Below are 7026 nucleotides of genomic sequence, written 5' to 3' on the forward strand. Positions count from 1 at the left end.
TGATCCAGTCTCGTAGGAGCTATTAGCTGACTTGAGGGCACTCCATTGTTCCGGAGGTGCCATTGACTTATTTTTTTGCGTATATATGTATATGTAGTTTGGGCACGACGGGGTCCTGTCCCGTCCATATATCTAGTACTCTAGTAGAGGCTCGTAGATACGCATGTGTGGGTAGTATGGTCTCACGATGTTACTATTGTATATATATATATATATATATATATATATATATATATATATATATATTATTTTGATAGCCGAAGGGCTTATGTATATGAAAGTAATTATGTTTCCAAACGAAAAATGATTGTTCTATGATTTGAGTATGAATTTGATGAATGAACGTTTAATGAGTATGATAAGTAATAGAATGAGTTGTGCTCGGTGGTTAGCCCCGGGTATCCGTCATGGCCCCTAGTCGGGTAGTGATAGATATGACATCGAAACCTAAGTTGGGACAGGACCCCAACATGCCCATAATGTATATGACTCAGCTCATACGCGAATACTCCGACGCGGCATCACTCCGAACTGAATGGAGTTTACCAATCCAGCTGATAGTCCGGAACATCCTATAGTCAAACTCCAGGATAACTTTCCTGCAAAGCAATATGGGGCTGTGCGGCATTCAATACAGCGCCCCCGACGTTAGTACGAATAATGTACTGCATATGTAAAGCATGTTCAATAACATAATGAAAGCATAAGAAATAGCATAAGACAGACGAGTTATGAAATGAAAGAGCTAGGTATACCTCTAGCGACGTTCGTTAAATTTACTTATCCTCTTTCTACTGGGAAACTTCCATTTCATACATTTGTACATATAGTAGTATCATACCCGACCATAGAGGTTCGGTGTCTTACGTACCCGACCATAATAAAGCTTGGTGTTATACGTTCCTGGCCCTACCAAGACTCAGTGTTATCCGTACCTGGCCCAACCAAGGCTCAGTGTCATCCGTACCCCTACAGTGGTGTGCGCGCGTTAGTTATCGTACCCGGCCTTATAAGCTTGGTGTTATGCTATCACACCCTAATTCCGATAGGGCATGATGGGCACCCAACTCTTACTTAGAGCTGAGCGAACCCTCTGGCATTCACATAATGAAACTAGACATAAAAAAAATTCGAAAATAAAATAATGTAATATCCGTCCAACCATAGAAATTTGCGAACGATACTCAATTAATCAAAAACCGAGTAAGTCAAACTGACATATCGGCCTACATAGTCACTTTGCTCGACTTATGACATCTCAATATACTAACCACAGGACACTATCTGCAAAGTCTCTAAGAGTAAACGCCTGAATCATATGAGTCTGGACAGGGCCCCGACAAACCCATACACACATATGATAACCATAATGACTCGGCACTGCTCCAGGAAGAAAATGGAGTTTGCCAATCCCAGCTGATAGCCAACCATCCTAGCTGAGTACTTTTACCTGCAAAACAATCTGGGACTGTGTGGCATGAACACAGCGCCCCCAGGCAAAGGGACGTCAGTACGAATAATGTACCGAGTATGTAAGCCATAAGAACATCAAGTACAGATGGATCGTTAATGTGGCGTGATTTTACGCCATAATCGATGCTTTTCGAGTATAAGTGTTACTTGTTTTTAAGCAAGTCTACGTGATTTTACGTGTTTTTTTATTGGATTTCAGGTATTAAGTGTTTCGATGGCAAAGTTGAAGAAGTGGAGAAATAACAGTTACTGAAGAGGCAGTTTGACGGAGAAATTAGACGGGCCGCAAAAACCTTATGCGGACCGTCAAATTGACCATATAATGGTCACAGTGAGCAATGTTCGACGAGCCATTCCTGCGGAACAATTATACGGACTGCAGAATATTTGGTGGTCCGTCAAAATGTATCGTGAAAATGCTGGAGATTTTTTACGGATGAAAGGAAGGAATTTGACGATCCGCAGAACTGTTTTGCGGACCGTAAAATGGATCGTAGATTGGACCCGACGGGCAATTACGTCTTTTCACTTCTCACGATTTTGGTCTTATAAATACCTATTATAGGTTTACATTACGGACAGAACTTAGCTTTTATTGTCCTTAGTATTAGTTACTCATAGCTTTGAATTCTTTTGAAGATTACAAACAATTGCAAGTAATTTCTCAAGTCCAAGCAATAAATTGTAAGCATTATGATTCCCATTATTTCTTATTGTTCTTCTTCATCTATGAGTAGCTAAATTCCATTACTAGGGTTGTGAACCCAATGATGGGTGTTTTGTGATTGGGTTTGTGATTGATATACACATAATGGATTATTAGGGTTTAGTTATTCTTCATTCTTCATTCATAATTAATGGTTGCAAACACTGATTAAAGCCATAAACCTTGATTTATATAGGAAAATAATAAGGGTTGGTAAGAATAACTAACAAGGAATAAAAGCTTTAAACTTTGTTTAATAAATTCACTTAGGAATAAGAAGAATTTACTTGGCATGATTAATCGTTCTTCATAGTTACTTTCTTATATTTGGGAAAATCATAGAAAGAGATAATCTTTATTTATCGGGAAATAGTAGAGATTCATATAGAGATTAAGTGCACTCATATAATGATCCATTAGAAGTATATCAAGATCAATACCCATGATCATACACTCTATCTAACGGGGACACAACCTTAGTTTCTTTTACCATAAATTTCCACCAAAGCAAGTAGATAGCAATTAGTTATAGAAAAACCAACTTTTACCAAAATTATCGGATTAAGACATTAGACCTAGAACTTAGCATCCTACGACTTTAGTAACTTTTTCACACCATATTCCCTATGGGATTCGACTCCAACCTTGTTGGGTTACTATATTTGACAACGTCCGCGTTATACCATTAATATGTGTAATTTGAGCGTATCAAATTTTGGCGCCGCTACATGGGAATACGGTTTTGAAATTACTAAATAGTGTTTGCTTTGATTGAAGTCTTTTGCTTATTCCATCACACCTTGTTTGCTACTCTGTGTAAACCAAGTGAACATGAATCAAAATCAGCAAAATCAACGTGCTGGTAATCAGGGGAATCGGTTGAACAATCAGGCGAATGAATCAGATGATGAGAATATTTTCGCTGATCTTGTTCCAGAGGGGGACTATGTATCTGCTATTGTTCAGACTCTAGTTGGAGCTGCTACTGTGAAAATTGACCCCTCTCTATACCAGTTGTTGAAGCTTGAACGATACTTTCGAAACTCTACCGAGAATGACCCTCAACGTCATTTGCAGAATTTTATGGATGTGTGTGCTAATCATATCCAGAACAACGTTCCACAAGATGCTATTCAGTTGAGGTTATTCAATTATTCCTTAACTGGAGAGGCAAGAACATGGTTTGAGAAGCAGCCTTGAAATTTGATTACTTCATGGGCAGAGATGGTGACTGCTTTTCTCACAAAGTGGTACCCCCCTAGCAAGAAGGCTGAAATTCGTGACAAGATATATGAATTTAAGCAACGACCGGGGGAACAATTATATGAAGCCTGGGAGAGATTCAAGGAGTATTTGCAGAAGAGCCCGAATCATGGTTTTCCGGATCAAATATTAATGGAGACGTTCTACCGAAAAGTGAAAAGTGAAGGGATGGAAATTCTAAAGGCGTACCATGACTCTCCTGTTGGGGATCATCATAGCGGAAATGTCACGACCCGACTAGGGGGCCGCGACGGGCACCCAGTGCTAGCTCACCCGGGCACCCCTTGGCTTACACTTACAGTTACATCTAGGTGAGACATATAATTAAACATACATTTCTATTCATCCGTCATGCCAGTCCCATTGGACAACAAGACCTTTATATCATCATTGGCATCTATGCCATATCAACGTACATAAGCCGACAAGGCTAACAAAATGATATAAAAAATATAGGCCGACAAGGCCAAACATATCTAACTATATACAAATGTCTACGAGCCTCTAAGGAGAGTATAACATATCATATAGGTGGGACAGGACCCCGCTATGCCCATAATCATATACACAAAAGAATAAGTACCCAAAAGCTACAACTCCGAATGAAGTGGAGCTCTGCTATATAGTCCATGAGAATGTGGCTATGGATCAAGTCTGTCTCCCTGTGCACCTGCGGGCATGACGCAACATCCACAAACAAAAGGACGTTAGTACGAAGAATGTACTGAGTATGTAATGCATGATCAACATCAACATAGAAGTATAATGGACAACATAACAAATAACATAGGATAGGAGATAGTAATATCATCGTCATAAGCACTTACTTGCCTTTCATAGGGACTTTCCAATTCTAATGCGTACTTGTGTACATACATCCATATACGTATCCATACTCATATCTGTACCCAATTACGTATCCTTATTCACATTCATATCATGTATATATTCTTATTCGTAATCGTATCATATTCACATTCATTCTCATATCTATATCATATACATCATCATATCATATACATAGCATTTACATAGCATACCCGACCATGAAGGATTGGTGTTTCATACATACTTGGCCAGCCAAGGCTCAAGGTTACACATACCTGGCCCTACCAAGGCTTCAGGGGTCCATCTACTTGGCCTTACCAAGGCGTAAGGGTTATCCGTACCATCTGCAGAGGTGTGCGCGCATTATATAATCATATACATACTTATTCTACCCGTCCTTATAAGCTCGGGGTTCCATAATCGTCATACATAGATACATATACATAATAGCTCATAAGCATCTTTACTATTATCATCACTATCATCATCTTCATCATTATCGGCATCGCTATTACCATTATAGTCGTCATCAATATCATTATCACTATTATCGTCATTCATTACATCTATCTTTATAGGCTTGCTCGTCATATGAGGAACTTAGTAAAATCGTGGCATATCAAGAATCGTGAGCTCAATAGCTCGGAAGATCGAATCATTTGAAAGACATCATAGACTTATGGAAGATTTAGATGTTTGGCCAAAGAACCATGCCTTATGAAAGAAGGGTTAGCCTTACATACCTTTCCGTTCAACAATTTACCACTTGCACGTTCCCTTTCAACGCTCGCGTTTCTTCCTTCATTAAAGTCATACTATCATTAGAAATCGATAGCTAGCATGCATGACTAAAACTAGAGAAAATCGGACAGCATCTCCTTTTTTTATACGACAGTCCTCCATAGCTTATATCAACTCCCAAACGTCAATAATACATTCGCAACATCCTAACAATAATCTTTATTCATCCACATTGTTCACATTTCTCAATTCACTTTCAATCACCCATATCCATGGTCATAACACATGCCTACGTTCATTCACATACATTGCCTATCCCATGTTCTCAACATCAATTATAACTTACTTACATCACAACACATCATGAATCATGACTCAATTAAAGTTATTACTCAAAATGGCACTATTCCACATTCATCACCCATTTATCTATACCCTTCTACAATCTAAGTATTTCAACTCTCAAATACCTTGAACAACATGGAAATATCATAAATCTTACCTTAGATGTTGTAGGAACAAGACTTGGTTGGAAATACTTCACTTGAGCAAAAACCCTAGTTCATCTCCAATGAGATTTCTTGACTTGAATGATCTTTAATGGGTTTTCTGACACTTGATTCACTTGGTTTGTGTTGTTGATCACTAATAAACCTTGAATGCTTGTGGAATAAATGTAGAGAGATGTTTTAGGGAGAAGGGGTGTGATATGGAAGTGAAATGAAATAAAACTTGGATCCTTATTTAATGAACCATTTCAGTCCCCGACCCAATATATGGACCAACATACGGTCCGTACATTTTATACGGGCCGTATGTTTGGCCGTATATTTGGTCCAAAAAGTTATGCCATTTTGGGCTGATTATACGGTCCCAACATATGGACCGTATAATTTATACGACCAGTATGTTTGGTCATATAATCCCCAGTGATTCCGAAGCTCGTTTCTTCGACTCGTTTGATCTCCAATCCTTATGGAACCTTCTTAGCACTTGTTCAACACCTCAATACCAACCTAAGGGACGTTGTCACTCTTCTCCAAGACGTCATTAAATCCCCAGTAACTCATTACTCATATTTCCTTTCCGATACCTATCGTATGCCTTGCCTTCTCTTGGTCAACTTTCTTCCCTTATCTCAACATCTTTGAAATCTTAACTAGGGTCATCGAACGTCTTTTCTTAATTATGGAAATACCGTACACTCGTACTCTTCACTAGTCTATTCACTTGTGCATCAACGGAAGATTTTCCGAGGTGTAACATTCTTCCCCCCTTAGGAACATTCGTCCGCAAATGTTAAAGTTCTCGGGGATTCTATAAAAATTTCGCCAGAGTTTCTCCTTTAAAATGGCACTACCATACTGCCACAACAACCCATAATAACAATGCCTTACAGGGCCACAACATAATAGCAACAGAATTTGGCCACACACGACCATGAAGCATAAAAGGAAAGCATACATACCTTATGATCTTGATGTTTCATCTTGGCTCTCTTCTGGGGGTTGAAATAAGTACGGGTACTTGGATCGCATGATTTATTTCGCTTGCCATGTCATTTCTTCTCGTTTATTGTTTCTCCATAAAACCTTAACTGAGGCCACTTCTTTGTTTCTAAGCCTCCGTACTTGCCTATCTAGTATGGCAACGGGTACCTCTTTATAAGTCAACTTCTCTGTCACTTTTACATCACCTATTGGCATGATCCTGGTTGGATCTCCAACGCATTTTTGAAACATCGAGACATGGAAAACTGGATGGACTGACTCCAAATCCGTAGGTAGATCTAACTCATAGGCCACTTTGCCTACTTTGTGCACAATCTCATAAGGCCCAATATATCGGGGACTAAGCTTCCCCTTTTTTCCAAATCTCATAACGCCCTTCATTGGCGACACTTTCAAGAATACCCAATATTTAACTTGGAACTCTAAGTTTCTTCGACTATTATTCGCATAGGACTTCTAACGACTTTGGGCTGCTAACAACCGATCTTGTATGAGCTTGACTTT

At 39.1% G+C, this 7026-nt stretch overlaps 1 non-coding gene across 1 annotated transcript; it reads right to left on the minus strand.

The window, feature by feature from the left end:
- Positions 1 to 3452: 3452 nt before the first annotated feature.
- LOC132618837 (small nucleolar RNA R71) lies at positions 3453 to 3558 on the minus strand. Its single transcript, XR_009574355.1, has one exon. It is a non-coding gene; the product is annotated as a small nucleolar RNA R71 (small nucleolar RNA).
- Positions 3559 to 7026: the final 3468 nt, after the last annotated feature.

The sequence above is a fragment of the Lycium barbarum genome, chromosome 1 (assembly GCF_019175385.1).
Source record: "Lycium barbarum isolate Lr01 chromosome 1, ASM1917538v2, whole genome shotgun sequence".
In the NCBI taxonomy this organism is placed as follows: Eukaryota; Viridiplantae; Streptophyta; class Magnoliopsida; order Solanales; family Solanaceae; genus Lycium; species Lycium barbarum.